At 41.4% G+C, this 18835-nt stretch overlaps 1 pseudogene; it reads right to left on the bottom strand.

Moving 5' to 3' along the window:
* Window positions 1-12050: 12050 nt before the first annotated feature.
* Window positions 12051-18505, bottom strand: LOC111183271 (ferritin light chain pseudogene; annotated as a pseudogene).
* Between the last annotated feature and the right edge of the window lie 330 nt (window positions 18506-18835).

The raw sequence follows: 18835 nt of genomic DNA, 5'->3' as shown, positions 1-18835 counted from the left end.
AGGTGCTTCTGATAGAAATCCCTGCAGACAGGAAGAAGGGTCTGGGTTGAGCTCCTTTGAGAAATCCTGGGTCCTTGTGTGACCTGGCAGGGACAGAAAAATTCCTGCCTGCTCCCGAGAAGAGGGAGAGGGGTACGGGATATAGCCACTGAGGTGGGAAGAACAAACCCTGTGTCTGATGGTTTTGGGGGAATGGTCTGGGCCAGGGATTGGATGGGCACTCTAAATAGAACCCTGAGGTTTTACGGGCTGGCGAGGGCCAGGGTAGAGCTGGCTTGGCAGCAGAGCCCCTGCCCTTGGTGGCTTTCTAAGTGGCATGTAGAATAACAGTGAAATGGCCAAGACAGCAGAGCAAAATTCTTTGCTGTGATATTTTTTTAAAGACCAGAGGTGATGTTGGAACTGATAGGTATTGGTTTTACTAAGTCAGTTTTCAGATTTTTATGGAAATTGTGCTTCAAAGATAAATATCTGAAAATACAGAGGACAGGATACGTGAGATTCAGCCAGTGCAGTGGGAAAAAGGAGTTAACTTAAGAGAAGGTTCAGGATACATCCTAAGAGGGAGGCACACAGTTTATTTATAACATGCAGATCAAGAAAAGGCATTGACTATTCAAAAGGATATAGATTTTTCTCTTTATAACCAGGCAGATTTGTGATCTGCCAGATCAGGTGTATGAGTGCCATGAATCCCTGTCCTGCCCTCACCTCCACCAAACAGTATCCCTGGGATGAGGTAGTTACTGGGGAAAAGGTAAGTGATGCGGAGAGAGCTGCTGAGCAAGGCCACTCATGAAACATTTACTGTGGACTCTCCTGTAAAAACGTTAACACTGAATCTGAAGGTGGCTAGAGGGAGAAAAGGGGAAAGCGATTTGAAGATGGAGTAAGTCATAGCTTATGCAGACGTCCTCCCTGGTAAAAGCCAGAGAAGTGTTGACTTCACAACCATCCTACTCAATCAACAGAGTTTTATTTGCCAATGAACACATTGGGTCTAATAGGACTCTCCTTTCAGGGGCACAAGGCGTCTGGGGCTTTGATGAATCCATCTGCTAGAACTGCTGAAAAAGGGAAAAAAGGAGAAAAAGCACAACAACTGCAGGACTACAGCAGCCTCATCTGTGAATCACTTGACCCCCTGGGCAGGGATGGGCACCTTGCTGCTTCCGGTCACTGCAGGGCTGTCTGCGTTCAATAATCATTAGCTGTTTCCTGTTCACTGGACTGGATACAAAATAGATTCAGGAAAGGGTTAGCTGCCCACCCAATCTAAGAGTCTTGGGAGTTAACAGTCAGCTGGGCAGTAACTTTCCATGAGGGCAGCTGGAGGGTTTTTTGGTTTTTCTTTTTTCTTTTTTTGGGGGCTGAATAAATTATGTGGCTCATGTTTGGGGCGGGGGGATGGGATTTGGTTGGATACCCAAGTGTGACAGGTGTTTATTTTGTGTTAAGCTAGGATAATTTGTTATATGAAGTGGCTCTGGAATATAAAAATGGCCTCAATTCAACTTTTAAACCAAATATTTGCAATTTGAAGTAATTAGCAGTTAGGACAATAACATCTGGTACATTTGCAGGCATATTTCAAGGAAATTTATAGTCATGGGCTCGACGACATTTATTGAACTCCGTTAGCCCAGTCGCAAATAGTAGCCTACTATCGCTCTGCTGATAGAAAAACAAAGGCAGAAAGAGGGTAAATTACCTGCTCTGGACGAGTGGCTTACTGGCAGCGAGGATTAGAACACAGAGAAGCTGATCTGGTCCCAGGGAGCTGACCTTTGAGGCATAGCAGAGGCGACATTGCAAATGCCAGCCCCGGTTGGCCATGACTGATACCTGGAGAAATCTGTGACTTTAAAGACATGATGCTGCTTCCATAAATAATATTTACCAGGTTATTTATTCATGGGTTATGGATTATTCACAGGTCATAATTGTGAATGAAGCCATTGCAGCTGATCCTACTGTGGTGATTAATATTACATTAGTGCATGGGATGATAGAATAAATACACACACATTTTGTCAATTGAAGATGCCCAAACTGAACGGATGGTGCATGCAGCTTCTAGAAAGCAGAAGATTTTCCAGTCTTCTACTCTAGGCCTTGTAGTAAGTATGTTAGGGAAGCCTAAGGACACAGATAGGGAAGGGCATAAAATAGAGCTGCCCGTCAAGAGAACTGAGTTCTCATTTGCAACAGGAATAAGTGAATCTATTATGAGCTGGAGGACTTGAGAGAGAAGCTTACATGTAGATACTCTTCACACTCCAGTGCTTCGCTGTGCACGTGTCCCATGGAAGGCCTTTTTCCTTTTTTTCTCTTATCCACCTATAGAGAAAACCTACATGCATTAGCAACTCAATGGTAGTTTCATCTTACTGCAACACATAAAGATATTTATTGGCAAAACACCTCACAGGGGTGTTTTGTTAGAAAAATGAAGGCCATCTGTGCTGGCATCTCTGGGTAGTACTTCTTTCTTCTCTTTTGTTCTGCAGAATTGCACTGCTTTGTTCTCTCTCACTTTCAGCAGCAAAGCAATTTTGTAAGTGGTGCACTCAGATGCTCTGCTGAAGCTATAACTGATACAGGCACTGGGATGAAGATGCTGCAGTGAAAAATGGGGCATGTCAAAGAAAACTGATTCGTAATCATAAAATGCAGACAAGGTGGTAGGAAGTGGTGAGTGTACTGCAGGCTGGCAGTTGCCCACTTCCAGGTTTGTCCACAGCCCGAGGGAACCATATCTTGTCAGAAATGCTTGTGGATGCTAATCTATCAACACTTGTTCAATCTCAAATTGTATCAGAGGGTACAATCTCCTTTTGGACTTCAGCAGTCACCTCCTAGCTCTATTAGATCTCCTTTGGTCAAATGAACTTCCATTTAAAAGCTGCAAGGCTTTTCTCTTCTGCCTCTTTCCCCATGGAACTGGAAATGTGGGCATGTACTGTTTATTTCTTTTAACAGTGACCTGATAGATCTTTGATATAAAATTCCAATCACCTCCCAGAAAAACACACAATCCCCCACACACCATCCCTTCTGTGCCCCTTTGTCTAACAGTCTTTCCTGCCTGGGTCAGTGATTTTCCTTTCAGTCATGGAATCCAGCTGCTTTATCTTTTCCTGTTGTGGATTTTTCTTACAAGTGCTACTCTCCTGCCTGGAATCTTTTTCCCCCTTGCCTCCACGCATGTCTCACTCTCTCTCTTTCTCAGCAAATTAAATTCTTCTCTAAGGTGCATCATCTCACAGACCTTTCAGTTTCTCACTACCTGAGACTTCCTTTTCAGACAATATTTCATATGAAATAACCTGCAAATCCTCCCCTGACAAAATACCTAGAAACTCTGAATGAACAATTTTTTAAACCTCCCCTATAAATGCCTAGATGAGTTCATAAAACATAATCTCTAGGGGACAAACGAATAAAAAGCCATATCTGACACTCTAATTGCTGTGTGTGTGTGTGTGTGTGTGTGTGTGTGTGTGTGTGTGTGTGTAGGAGAGGGATGGTTTCCAGTAATCATGATAAGATAGGGATTTAGATGATGTCACCATGGGGGGACCAATGACAAGGCTTGGGGCCTATATGAAGTAGGGATTGGAACTGAGACCTTTATGGTGGGACTCTTGAAGGGCAACACCCTCCATAAAAGAGAGACTAGAAAATAAATCTGCTCACCCTCACAAGGATTCTTTTAAAACTAAGCATGTTTGCTGTAGGTCAGTCTTCCATGAAGAATTTCATAATCATTGGCTTGTTAATCTCGCGGATTTGTGGTTCAAATGTATACTGCTCTGTATGATTTGTGAACCCACAAGTTGAAAATCAACATGAGAAGTCACAGGTCAGTGAAACCCATGAGTACCTGGAAAGAGCAAACACCCAGCCCAGGCCACAGAGGTTTCCCACAGAAATAGACACTCTGAAGATGAGCTCACAATCTAAAATTACAAAATATTTAAGGAAATAATTCACCCTGAACTAAAATCAGCAAAGGCAGTAAACAAACATCAGGATCATAACCTGAAGAAATTCAGATGTTACATTTAAAAATCTCAAACTGTATCAGAGGGTTCAGTCTCAGACTTTAAAAGGTGAATTAAAATGATTAAAAGAAGAAATACAAAAGAACAAGAAATGGCTAGTATCAAAGAGAACCTCTAGAAATTTACATGTAATCATTTAAATAAAAACTCAGAGTATATTAAACAGAATATTAGATTCAGCTGAAAAGTGAATTAATGAACTGAAAAATATATCTGAAGAAAACTATAATGTAACTCAATTAAATGTATGGATGATATGAACTACAGATAGACATAAACAATAGACTGAGTTGCTCTAACATATATGTCTAGTACAACTTCCACGTGGAAGAAACAGAGGGTAGTATTCCCCTTAAGAGAAAAGATCACATACATTTATTCTCTCCTGTTACTATACATCTATCCATTCATCCGTCCACCTAATCATTAATCCTTCCCTCCCATATATTCACTCACTAAACATTTATTCAAGTATATAGTCTGCCTTTATATTGTGTTATGTGCTTTGTGCACAGAAATAAAAATCTAGTCCCATACTTACACTTGCAAAAAATTGCTTAATGTTATATAATCATCCTTAGAATGGTCAGAAACTCTCAAAGGGAAGAATCTAAAGTTTAATTAGGATCTCAGTTAGGTTACCATCTCAAATGCTGCAATATAGTACAAGTACAAAGTAGTAAAATGAACTATCCTGAGGAAAAAGGAAAAAAAAGAGAAGGGCATTTATGTAGGTATATTAATGTGTACATAACACAGCAAGAAGAAATTACGCAGCTGGCATGAGCCATGGTTGATGTTGCCTTCAGCCGGCACCTCCGATTGTTGGGTTTCTTACTGAAACCTTCATTCCTGAGCATCTGGGCTCTTGATGTCCAATCTGTCTTGAACTGCAGGACTCTTCCATTAATCTTTACCTCTTGACTTAACAGAGGCACCTTAGGATCAGCTGGGTTCCAGCCATACTCCTTCATGCCCCTGTTTTGCAGCAGTCACTCTATTTCCCCAAGGGAGCCAGGACCTAGCATCACTTTTTTGCTGCTTTATCTAGCGTCCCCAGGAGGAGTAAATGAACAGGTGATAGTTGCCACCTCTAATTTAGGGAGACTATTGTTAAATCCTTTGATAGAATCATTTCTCCTTTGGATATTGAAAACTCTAAGTCAGCAGAGTAAAAAGTCATGGAGATTGGGAACAAATATTTTGTGAATGAGTCATTGGGTGTAACTAAAATATGTGCCCATCTCATTCCCCTCTGGTGCTGGGACTCACGTCTTCTAGCCAGTCCTCTTCAGAGCATTTACCATATCCTGTAGGACAGCATTTCAAGCTTGAAAAATGTTAGGTACCGGTTGACATGATAACTGGGTATTTAGTAAGCAATTCCAGCTACATCTCGGGGATGGGGAAACAGATGTGATCAGTGAATTTTTATTGCATTGACTTATTTCTTTTTACAATAAAAGGACTTTTTTTGGCCAGAAGCAATGTTGTGTGACATTCCGTTAGGATGAAAAACCCATCTAGTAAGTCCATGGTATTGAAAAGACTGTCCAACATGAAAGGCATATCCAAACTCAGAATAAGTGTTTGTTCCAGGGGATGTAGCAGGATTCAGCTTAATTAATCTGCCACAAGATGGCTTCGTGGTTCAATTAAGTGTTCTACCATATTGGAGGGTATGGGCTGTAGTTGGCAGATTTGCTGACTGACTGGGACAATAGCCAGACAGTCATAGTGAGAATAGGTCCTTCTTGATGAGTCTGTGTATTACCTCTGTCCCTGCCAATGTGGATGACTGTGCAGAAGCCCAGTGAGCAGGATTGGCAGGCTGGAGAAAGAGGCTAACTGGTACCACAGGCTAGTTGAGCGCCACCTAATTACCAAGCAGCTTCTCTGCAGTAAAGGCATTATAATCAGCATCAATATGAGATACAGATATTCTCCTTGTCGTCAGTCCTCTGATCCTGTCTCTTCTAAGAAATTGTAAATATAGTATATATAGCTTCCAAAATGCAAGGATCCGACCAAGACTTGTATGTACGTGAAACTACAACTTATTTTTAGTTTTGAAGGGGATATCCTGCCTTGTACCAGGTTGCTCATCTGCCAAAAATTTCACTGATCTATCAGCTCCCTCTAACTTTGTGACACCTACCTACTGTCTTCTGATGAGCCTGTGTCTAACTTGAGCCTCCAGGCAACTTGCTACTTCCTGCTCTTCAGGTTATATTATTGTTGTCATCAATATGGTGGACCAGTGAGACATGTTGTAGACTGGGAAACAGTCAGGATCCTTGGGAACTAAATTGTGGCACAGGACTGGGGAGTTGATGTTTCCTGAGGCAGGATAACAAAGATGTACTACTCTCTATTTCAGGGGAATCTAATGGTTTCTGGTGTTTTTTGCTGCTTATGGAGATTTGAAAAGAAAATCACTGGATCAGTAGCTGCTTACCAGATGTCACTGGCTATACTAATTTAGTCCATTAAAAAGAGTACATCTGGGGCTTCCCTGGTGGCACAGTGGTTAAGAATCCACCTGCGAATGCAGGGGACACGGGTTCGAGCCCTGGTCCGGGAAGATCTCACATGCCGCGGAGCAACTAAGCCCGTGCGCCACAACTACTGAGCCTGCGCTCTAGAGCCCACTAGCCACAACTGCTGAGCCCATGTGCCTAGAGCCTGTGCTCTGCAACAATAGAAGCCACCACAATGAGAAGCCCGTGCACCACAAGGAAGAGCAGCCCTGGCTCGCCACAACTAGAGAAAAGCCTGCGCGCAGCAACAAAGACCCAACGCAGCCAAAAATAAAAGAAAAAAAAGAAAAAGAGTACATCTGGAATAGCAACATTTGTTGGCATCATCAACTAGCTCAAGTTATGAAAATTCACTATTACTTTCTCAGAATCAATGATATTTTGCATTAACTAAACTAGAGAATTAAACTGGGCATGTTAGAATTACCACCCTGCATTTTCTAGCCTTCAATGGTAGCAGTAATCTCTATGCTCCTAGGGGTGTAGTATTGCTCTTGATTTACTATTCTGTACAAAAAGAGAGATACACAGGCTCCGGGTGGACCTATTTTCTTACTCTATGAGTTGGAAATCTACTGTGATTTACTTACTGTATGAGTTGGAAATCTACTGTGATTATTTTTCCAGCTACTGAAATGTATTCAAACATTATGTTCAGGACCTGGGGAAATAACCATATAATGAGTTGTGGGTCACACATACCCAACTGTGAGGGAGTCTTGGGTGAAAATTCTTTTTTTTTTTGCCATACATGGGCCTCTCACTGTTGTGGCCTCTCCCATTGTGGAGCACAGGCTCCGGACACGCAGGCTCAGCAGCCATGGCTCACGGGCCCAGCCGCTCCGTGGCACGTGGGATCCTCCCGGACCGGGTCACGAACCCGCGTCCCCTGCATCGGCAGGCGGACTCTCAACCACTGCGCCACCAGGGAAGCCCCTAAAATTCTTTTCATAACTTATAGTTCTGGGAGTATAACATATTGAATATTTATATCTGTGTGTATTGTGGAGGGGGTCTTCTCATTGGGGAAAAAGCCTAGATAATTCATGAGACATAATTTTTGGTATTTTGGGGCTTGAAGGAATTCAGGGTAATCTCAAAAGATCTAGGGTTAAGAAAAAGAAAAAAAAAAAAGAAAATCTGTGAGGAGTCAGCAAACAGCAAACACACAGGGGAAAGTAGGGATTTCTCCAAAGTCAGGAACCGAATTGTCACTGCTTCCAAGAAACTGTGCCTTGGCCTGGTGACAGGGTAGGGGTGAGAAGTTGCTAAATCTGAGTGTCCAGAATAAGCCTAGGAAACTTGAAGGTGGTCTGAGTGGTCACAGGTTGGTAGCCTGTCCTAGCTCAAGGCTGAAGGAAACCAAATCCTTGCTAAATATCTTCATTTTAGGCTTTTAGGTTTCCACTCATTAAAATCAACCAAATATAAGCCTATCATCAAAGATTACTAAACATGCAAAGGAACTAAACTACATGAGTAAGAGTTAGTCTAGGTAACCTATGACATATGAGACCCTCAAGACTCTGAACATGGGAATCATAAAATAGACTTCCATAAGATGTAGAACATCAAATGATATTTTATAAAGTTAAGAAAAAATAGAAGATGGAATAACCAAAATGTGCAAACTACAAGGCACTCTTTAAAATGTCTGGGCATATATAAAACAGTATGAATGAACAATACAATTTTTAGAAATGCAAAATGTAGTTGTTGAAAAATGAACAGATTGGTTAAAGAGCAAATTAGATATAAGGTAAGAGAAATGAGTTAACTGAGAGACAGACCTGAAGAAATTAACTGGGATACAACACAGAGAAATAAGGAGGTATAAAATAGGAAAGAAATGTTAAGAGATGTGGAGGATAGAAAGAGGAGGTCTAACATCATGTTACTTGAAGTATAATACATGGAACAGTAGCAAGAGCCCTGCTTAGGAGATTGTTAGAAATTCAGACTCAGGGCTTCCCTGGTGGCGCAGTGGTTGAGGGTCCGCCTGCCGATGCAGGGGACGCGGGTTCGTGCCCGGGTCCAGGAAGATCCCACATGCCGCGGAGTGGCTGGGCCTGTGAGCCATGGCCGCTGAGCCTGCGCGTCCGGAGCCTGTGCTCCACAGCGGGAGAGGCCACAACAGTGAGAGGCCCGTGTACCGCAAAACAAAACAAAACAAAACAAAAAAAATTCAGACTCAGCCTCTCTGATGACCTCTTGAATCCAAATCTGCATTGGTCAATAAACTCCCCATGTGGTTCATATGTACCCAAAGGTTTGAGAAACTGGGTGAACAAATTTATAATTTGAATCCCAGAGAGAGAATATAAAGAGAATGGAGAAGAAGCAATATTCAAAGAGATAACGAATTGATGGATGACATGAATTCACTTATTCATACCAAGAAGAATAAATCAGAAGAAATTTTACACCTAGAAAGATTATAATCAAACTAGAACACCAAAACCCAAAAATAAATCCTAGAGAGAAAAGACAATTAGACATTTGACATCTACAGTGATTTCAATAGCAACAATAGAAGCAGAAGAAAGTGGAATAATATCTTCAAAGTGCTGGGAAAAAAAAAAAAACCTCTCTGTATCCACCAAAACTACCTTTTAAGAAGAAAGGCAAAATAAAGACATTTCATAACCAAAAATGGAGAGAATTTATGAACAGATCTATACTTGAGAACTTCTGAAGGAAGCATTTAAGGAAGAAGAAAGATTATTCTAAAAGGCATGCAAGGAGTGGCGAACAAAGAAACTGATAAACCTGTAAATAAGTCTAAACAAACATGATCTGTATAAAATCATATCTAATTTGTGAGAATTAAACAAAGGGCAGAATTAAAATACTTGACAATTAGTATTATGTAAATTGGGAGGGGTGGTTAAAATTAAAGTGTTTTTAAATCTTTGTATCATCTGGGTTAAGGTCAATATGTTAACCATGGTCTGCACTGTGCTAGGTACTCACCATAATATTTCCAGGAAAACCCCTAGAAGAATAGAAATAAACAGTATAAATTTTCAGAAGAAAGTACAGTTATCAGAAAGAGTGCATAACTTCCAGTTTGATTTTAAAATAAAATTGTTTACATTAGTTTTAAATGTATCTAGTATGGAATCAAAGTACGATAGCATTTGAGATATACCATCACCTATTTAAAAGAACAAAATTGTCATTAATAAGCAGAAATTTTGCATTGCTCTAGTTTTCAATTTAGGCTAGATTTCCATTTCCCTCTTTCTGATACATTTTTTAAAATTTTATTGAAGTACGGTTAATTTGCAATGTTGTGTTAATTTCTTCTGTAGAGTAAAGTGACTCAGTTATACATATATATATATTATTTTTCATATTCTTTTCCATATGGCTTGTCACAGGATATTGAATATAGTTCCCTGTGCTACACAGTAGGACCTTGTTGTTTATCCATCCCAAATGTGATAGTTTGTCTCTGCTAACCCCAAACTCCCAGGCCTTCCCTCCCCCACACCCCTCCTCGTTGGCAATGACAAGTCTGTTATCCGTATCTGTGCATTTCCCTCTTCCTTCAAAAGTTATAATAATATATAGTTGGCCCTCTGTATCCACAGTTTTCTGCATCCTCAGATTCAACCAACCATGAATCAAAAGTGGTTTTAGTCCGTGGATGGGAAACCCACAGATATGGAGGGCCAGCTCTTTTCTTTGTACTACCAAGGGACTTGAGCACCTGAGGATTTTGGTATCCATGGAGGCACCTGGAACCAATCACCCTCAGATACGGAGGGACAACTATACTTCCTGGTAGAAAGTTTTTTACTGATCTATCACAACTCTTTCCATAATCATGGGTATAGATTAATATTAATTTTTATTTCCTATGATACGTCTATTTTTTTTTTTTTTTTTTTTTTTTGCAGTACGCGGCCCTCTCACTGTTGTGGCCTTTACCGTTGCGGAGCACAGGCTCTAGACGCGCAGGCTCAGTGGCCATGGCTCACGGGCCTAGCCGCTCCGCAGCATGTGGCATCTTCCCGGACCGGGGCACGAACCCGTGTCCCCTGCATCGGCAGGCGGACTCTCAACCACTGCACCACCAGAGAAGCCCCTGATATGTCTATTTTATTAAAATTTAAAATTTAGTTACTATTACACTTACTATTAGTGCACAATTGGTCAAAACAACATATGTATTCCACATTTTGACCAATATAACTAAACATACAAAGTAAAATTTTATTGCAAATGCATCACTTATTGGGACAGTACTGCTTGGTTTCAATGAATTTATGTATCCAAGAGCTGGTAGAAAGACACAAGATTTAGCAGTAATTGTATTCCTATTTTGTGTTATATAAGATGTAAATCCTGAGAAAATTTTTCACACAAATAAGTAGATGAGAATAGAAGGAGTTTTATTATAGAAAGTCACCCACAGTGAAATTCCTTTAACACAACTGAATGATGATTTCTGAAGAAGGGAAGCTGATGTAATCCCTTTTTTAAAAAAAAAAATGGCAGTAAAATATACATAGCATAAAATTTAACCTTTTAATTACTTTTAACTGTATTCATTGGCATTAAGTACTTTCATATTGTTGCACAACCATTACCACCAACCATCTCCAGAACTTCATCTCCCAAAACTGCAACTCTGAACTCATTAAACACCAACTCCCCATTCCTCCCTTCCCAGCCCCTGGACAACACCATTCTACTTTCTGTCTCTGTGAATTTGACTACTCTAGATATCTTGTATAAGTGGAATCATACAATATTTGTCCTCTTGTGACTGGTCTGTTTCACTTAGCATGATGTCTTTGAGCATAATGTCATCCGTGTTTTAGCATATCAGAATTTATTTCCTTTTTAAAGCTGAATGATATTGTACTGTATGTATACAGCACGTTTTGTTTATCCATTCATCTGTTGATGGACACTTGTGTTGTTTCCACTTTTGATGGTTGAGAAAAATTGAATCCCTCTTTAGTAAGATAAGTAATGGACAGTTATGATATCCAGTTGCAACCTTCTGCTTCTTATTTGGTACACATCCAAATGAGTTTTCCTTTAGTCTCTAGTGGGCAAATTACAAAGTAGTAAGCAAGCACAATTCCTCTGACCAAAGAAGCCAGTTATAAAAATTTTCCTACTTCCATTTCCTTCCCTTGTTGAATGTTTGTAAATTATCTGTGGAGAATAAAATTAAATGGTCATGCTTTTGAGGTGCCAGACTATAGGAACACCAGTGACAGTTCCAAGTCCAAGACTTTCCAAATAAAGGAAGGATTTCACATGGCTGAGAAATCGCCTGGCCGGCAATGCTTGCTTTTCCAAGTGTCTCCAATGTATTCCAAGCGTAATGCATTACTTACTATACCCCGCTCTTTTTTTTTTTTTTTTTCTGTAAAAAGCTTTATGGTTTCCATTTGGTCCAAGGCTTGGGAGAGAGCTCCAGGGCGGTTAAAAAGCTGCCTAGTGGATGCAGGGAGGGGCTTCAGGCAGAAACCCCGACGCCAGAGGGGCTCCTCAAAGGCCGCTGGGCTCCAGGGGCACCTACTCGTGCTGGAGGGTGAGCCTTTCCAAGAGAGACCCACCCAGCCCAGCCTGGGGACCAGCCGGCCTTTGGAGGTTGGTCAGGTGGTCACCCATCTTCTTGATGAGTTTCACCTGCTCATCTAGGACAAGGCTCTCCAGGAAGTCACAGAGGCGGGGTCTGCGCGGGCAGAACCCAGGGCACGCACCTGGTTCACGTTCTCCTCCACGAGCACGGCAGCTTCCATAGCATCCTGGGTTTTACTCCACTCATCTGGAGATGGCTTCCGCACGTTCTGGAAGAGGGCACGGCCGCCACGCTGGTTTTGTGTTTTCAGGAGATGCTTGGCTCCGTCGCACTTCTCCTTGGCCAATTCACGGAAGAAGTGGCCCATGCCCTCCAGGGCCACGTTGTCACAGTCGAAATAGAAGCTCAGAGAGAGGGAGGTGTAGGAGGCCCGCAGATGCGTGTCGGCCAGGGGGTTGACAGTAGCCTCCACCTCAGTGGGATAATTCTGACGTATCTGGAAACTCGTGGTTGATCGGTAGAAAGCAGTTAAGCTCAAAAAGTGGTGTTGGCTGGTCCCGGTGACCAAGGGTAGCTGAGTGGCTGATTCTGAAGGTTGCGACTGGAAAAAAGGTTGGAGGGTGATCGGAGGCTGGAGCAGGGGATGTCCCTCTGGGTCTGTCCCACCCAAACACTATTGAAGCAAGAGACAGATCCGCGGCACTGCCTAGCGCACTGCCTAGCACACTGCCTACACCCTGACCTCCTCTGCTGCAGTGAATGAATCTTATCAGTCCTTGTCTTAGTTTTCTATTGCTGCATAACAAATGACTGCAAATTTCAAAGCTTAAAGCAGCACACAGGGCTTCCCTGGTGGCGCAGTGGTTGAGAGTCCGCCTGCCGATGCAGGGGACACAGGTTCGTGCTCCGGTCCGGGAAGATCCCACATGCCGCGGAGCGGCTGGGCCCGTGAGCCATGGCCGCTGAGCCTGCGCGTCCAGAGCCTGTTGCTCCGCAACGGGAGAGGCCACAACAGTGAGAGGCCCGCGTACCGCAAAAAAAAAAAAAAAAAAAAAAGCAGCACACACTCGTGAGCACACAGTTCTATGGATCAGAAGTCTAGGTGGGTTCAACTACATCCTATGTATAAGATCTCACAAGGCTGAAGTCAGGGTGTCGGCTGGGCTGGGCTGGGCTCTTATCTGGAGGCTCTGGGAGATAATCTGCTTCCAAACTCATTCATATTGTTGGCAGAATCGGGTTCCTTGAGGCTGTAGATAAGAGGTTCCCTGTTTCCTTGTTGGCTGTCAGCAAGGGGTTGCTCTCTGTTCCTAAATGCTGCTTGCATTCCTTCTCATGAGGCCATTTCCATCTTTAATCTAGCAATGGCACACTGAGTTCTTCCCATGTTTTCAATTTCTGTGCCTTCCTCTTATGCTTTTGGCTGGAGAAAGCTCCGTGATTTTAAGGGCTTGTGATGAGTTCAGGCCTGCCTAGATTATGCCGAAGAACATAACATAATCACAGGAATGAAACGTCATCATATTAATAGGTTCTGGAGATGAGAGCAGAAAAGTCCTGCCTACCATAGTCTACCTTCTTACCTCCTCACCAAATTCACACTCTTCCCAAGTATAAAATACATCCATCTATGAAAGCCCGTCTATAAAAAACCCACAGCAAACATTATACTAAATGGTGAAAGTCTGGAGACTTCCTGCCTAAAATCAGGAACAAAATAGGCATGTCTGTGCTTACCACTTCTATTCAACATTGTACTGGGGGTCTGAAGAGGACACTTAGGTGAGAAAAAAAATAAAAGTTATTCCTTGGAAAAGAAGAAGTAAAACTATCTTTATTTGAAGATAACATGATTTTTTTGTATGTAGACCTTTTTCCTAAAGAATCCTAAAATTGTTAGAAATAATAAATGAGTTCAGGAAGGTTTCAGGATACAAGATCAATATAGAAAATTTAATTGTATTTCTGTACTCTAGCAATGAGACAATTCAAAAATGAAATTAAGAAAATTCCATTTGTAATAGCATCAAAAAGAATAAAATACTTAGGAATAAATTTAACATAAGAAGTGTAAAAGTTGTGCTCTGAAAATTATAAAACATTATTGGAGGAAATTAAAGAAACCTAACAAATGGAAAGACGTTCCATGTTCATGAATTGGAAAATGCAGTGTTAAGATGGCAATACTCTCAAAACTGACATGCAGATTCAATACAATCTGTCAAAATCCTAGCCTTTTTTTTTTTTTTTTTGCATAAATTGACAAGTTGGGAGTTCCCTGGCGATCCAATGGTTAGGACTCTGTGCTCTCACTGCCGAGGGCCCAGGTTCAATCCCTGGCCAGGGAACTAAGATCCCGCAAGCCTCCCGGCATGGCCAAAAAAGAAAAAAAAAAAAAAGAAAAAGGAAATTGACAAGCTGATCCTAAAATTCTTATGGAAAGGCAAAGGACCCAGAATAGCCAAAGTAATCTTGAAAAAGAAGAACAAAATTGGAGAACTCACTCATACTTCCTGATTCCAAAACTTACCACACAGCTGCAGTAATCAAGACTGTGTGGTACTGGCATGAAGAGAAACAGGTCAATGGAACACAGTTGAAAGTCCAGAGATAAACCTTTAACTTTATTGTCAACAGATTTTCAACAAAGGTACCAAGACAACTCAAAATGGGGAAAGAATAGTATTTTCAACAAATGGTGCTGGGACAGCTGGCTATCTACATGCAAAAGAATGAAGTTAGAGTGTTAACTTCTTACACAAAAATTAACTCAAAACAGACCATAGACCCAAATGTAAGAGGTAAAGCTATAAAACTCTAAGAAGAAAACATAGGAGTAAGTCTTCATGACCTTAGGTAGTCAGTGGTTTCTTAGATATGACACCAAAAGCATAAGCAACAAAAGAAAAATCAGATACATTGGAGTGCATCAAAATGAAAACCCTTTGTGTTTCAAAGGACAGCATCAAGAACTTGAAAACACAATCCAGAGAATGGGAGAAAATATTTGTGAAACATTTATCTGATAAGAGACTTGTATCCTGAATATGTAATGAACTCCTACAACTCAACAATAAAAAGTCAAATAACCCAGTTTCAAAAAATTGAATAGACATTTCTCTAAAGACTACATACAAGGAATATATACAAGTGGTCAATAAAGCACATGAAATTAGGCATTAGGGAAATATTAAGCAAAACTGTAACACTCCATACCTATAGAATGGCTGTAATTAAAAAGATGGGTAATAAGTGTTGGTGAGGATGTGTGAGTAGGCAAGTGTATAGAGATAGAAAGCAGATTAGTTGTCTGTGGTTGTACTGGGGGAAAATAGTGAGTGCTAATGGGTATGGGGTTTGGGGGGGGCTGATGAAAACATTTTGTAATTAGATAATGGTGATAGTTGCATAAGTCTGTGAATATACTAAAAACCATTGAGAAATACACTTCAACAGTGTGAGCTTTAAGAAATGTGAATTATATCTCAACGAAGTTGTTATTAAGGTAAAAAGAAAATTTAACCTGGCATCGAGGTATGAGTGATTGGGGTGGATGAGGGAAGTAGAATAACAGGTTAATAGACTATTGATTTCAGTGTTAGTGATGGCAATGGGGAAAAAAATGCAAGAACCATAACCAAAGGGAGACTTAAAGGATGTAGTAATTCCCACAGCAAAAGGAGTGACAAAGGAAAGGATCAATAGGCTTTGTTCACATGTAACTCAGAAGATGGCTGGGCCACGGAGAAGCGAGTGACAAGGGATGCGGGCAAAATGATGTTGGGTTTGGAGATCTGAGTGGAACGTGAAAGAGTAAAAGGGAGACGGTCAAAAGCCACTGAGTGCCTGTACTTAAATTAACAGCTAACATTTATATAGAACTAGCTACATGCCAGATACCATTCTAAGCGCTTAGCACGCATTAATTCAATGGAACCCTTGCAGCAGCTAGAGATAGGGACTACAAATATCTCCATTTTACAGATGAAGAAACTGAGGCACTGAAAAGTTGAATAATTGCTCAGGGTAGAATATGAATGTATGTTCTGAACTTCTGTGCCTCTATAGAGCCTTTCTAGAGTTTAACAAACAGATAGTAGACATTTTATAAGTAATACTCATCTCCTCAATTCACAATTATTCTTCACTGACTGATGGTTTACAAACAGCAAACAAATCATCATAGAGTAATTTAGTCTTAATTTATGTAACTTGACTTTGGAATCTATCTGGAAATAAACCCAGCCACGTTGATGGCAAATAAACTTGCTGTCACCGGGGTCTGGCACTTCAGGCAGATGTGAAGGGCAAGTTTAGAGGGATTCCTTTATCAACCAAGGGTAAGACGGATGTCTACTCATATCCCCTCTGACACACTGCCATCCTCTGTGAAAGAAATTCTGCTCTGTTGGTCTCCCTCTGGCTTCTGTAACATAGGTAGAGGATTGTCTTTCTGAAGAGCTTGAGATTTTACTTCTACTAGGCGTTATTAGTTTTGCAGCTATCTTTCTGGCATGATTCCTAAAATTTAATTTGCAGAAATAATTGTTTCTCTAAAAATAATGGCTCACGGCATTCCCCTGATGTTTAAAATGGCTTACCTCTATCACTCATTATGAGATCATTATGTTTCGTTTATTTCATTTTTCTAAAGGAAGTTACACTGTCCGGGGTATATTGCTATGAATGAGGGGTTTGGGGAAGGGCAGTCACGCACAGCCTGCTGACCTCGCAGGGATGCATAAGAGCGTGCCTCGGGCCTGGAACGTTTCCTTACCTGGAGCCCTCACCACCTGTGCTGAGCATACTGCCTTACTTGTGAATCTCTTTTCCTGTTCTAGGTTTGATGTGTATTTCTTTGTTCTGCTTCAAGTGTGTGCATATGGCACCTGGACAACCCCACTGCTGTGTTTGTTCCTGGTGGGGAGAGAAGGGGGTCCTTTGCCTCTATCACAGAAGGGGTGTGTGCAGACCTGTGTCAGCTGTGGGTCAAGGTGCGCTGGCCATGGGGCACCCACACTCGCTATCAAGGCTGATCTTGCTCTGTCTGTTCTCTGAGTGTTGTTCCATCCAGTGTCTGTGGGAGTCATGTTTTTCTCAGCAACCCATGCAACCATGCAACCTGCAACCCATGCAACCCATGCAACCATGCGACCTGCAAACCATGCAACACATATAACCATGCAACTTGCAAACCATGCAACCCATACAACCATGCAACCTGCAGCCCATGCAACCTGCAAACCATGCAACCTGCAAACCATGCAGTGGGTTGACATTCTGGGACTCCTTCCCTGGAGGTAGTAACAGGTGTCACTTGCTTAACAAGCACCCAAACTGTATCTGAAGAAGTAAGAGACCAGATGTTAAACCTATTAGGCTAATGTCAAGCCTTCAAGAGCTAAAAATCAAAATCCAATAGTATTATTTTTAAAATACAGATAACCAAAAAGAAAGCCATTTGTCATTCCATAACTAAAGCACAGTCACTGATAAAGTTTCAGGGCTTATCTTTGCAGTTTTTTTCTTCCTTCTTAAATATACATTTAAAAAAGTATTAGGTTTACAGATGAGTTTCCAGGAGAGTACAATATAGAGTTTTCTATATACCCTGTACCCAGTTTCTCTATTATTAACATCTTGTATTAGTATGGTGTCTTTGTTAAAATTAATAAACCAATATTTATATGTTGTTAATTAAGTAATATACTTTATTCGGACTTCCTTAGTTTTTACCCAGTATCCTTTCTCTGTTTCAGGATCCCATCCATGAGACCACATTACATTTAGTCATCCTGTCTCCTTAGGTCTTTCTTGGCTATGACATTTTCTCACACTTTCCTTGTTTTTTTTTTTGTTTTTTTTTTCGGTACGCGGGCCTCTCACTGCTGTGGCCTCTCCCGTTGCGGAGCACAGGCTCCGGACGTGCAGGCTCAGCGGCCATGGCTCACGGGCCCAGCCGCTCCGCAGCATGTGGGATCCTCCCGGACCGGGTCACGAACCCGCGTCCCCAGCATCGGCAGGCAGACTCTCAACCACTGCGACACCAGGGAAGCCCCACACTTTCCTTGTTTTTGATGACTTTGACAGTTTTGAGGAGTACTGATCAGGCATTTTATAGAATATCCCTTAACTAGGAATTTGTATGATGTTTTCTCATGATTAGACTGGGATTATGGGTTGTCGAAAGGAAGACCGTGGAGGTAAAATGCATTCTGATCCCATCGTATCAAGGATGCAAACGATACACATGACTTATCACCGTTGATGTTGACCTTGACCTCCTGGATGAAGTAGTAGTTGTCAGGTGTCTCCCCTGTAAAGTGACTCTTTTCTCTCCCTCTCGCCATCCTGTCCTCTTTGGAAGGAAGTCACTATGCATAGCCCAGACTTATGGAGAGGGAAGTCCACATCCTTGAGAATGGAGAGTCTATATGGATTATTTGAGATTCTTCTGCATGAGAGATTTGTTTCCTCTTCATCCATCCATCTATCTATCTAGCTGGCTTTATTTTTATTTATTTATTTATCATTGTGAACATATGAATACACTTTGAGTATATGAATATACCTATGAATATACTTTTTTGTACTTTGGGTTATAATCCAATACTGCTTTATTTATTTTCTTGCACAAATTTTTCCAGCTTTCACTATTGGGAGCTCTTTCAGTTGGCTCT

Source organism: Delphinapterus leucas, chromosome 12, assembly GCF_059928025.1.
Source record: "Delphinapterus leucas isolate spDelLeu-1000000601 "Yukka" chromosome 12, BTC_Dleu_Yukka2, whole genome shotgun sequence".
NCBI classification, from domain to species: Eukaryota; Metazoa; Chordata; class Mammalia; order Artiodactyla; family Monodontidae; genus Delphinapterus; species Delphinapterus leucas.
The sequence above is the reverse complement of the archived record's forward strand: the minus strand, read 5'-3'. Positions and strand labels throughout refer to the sequence as shown.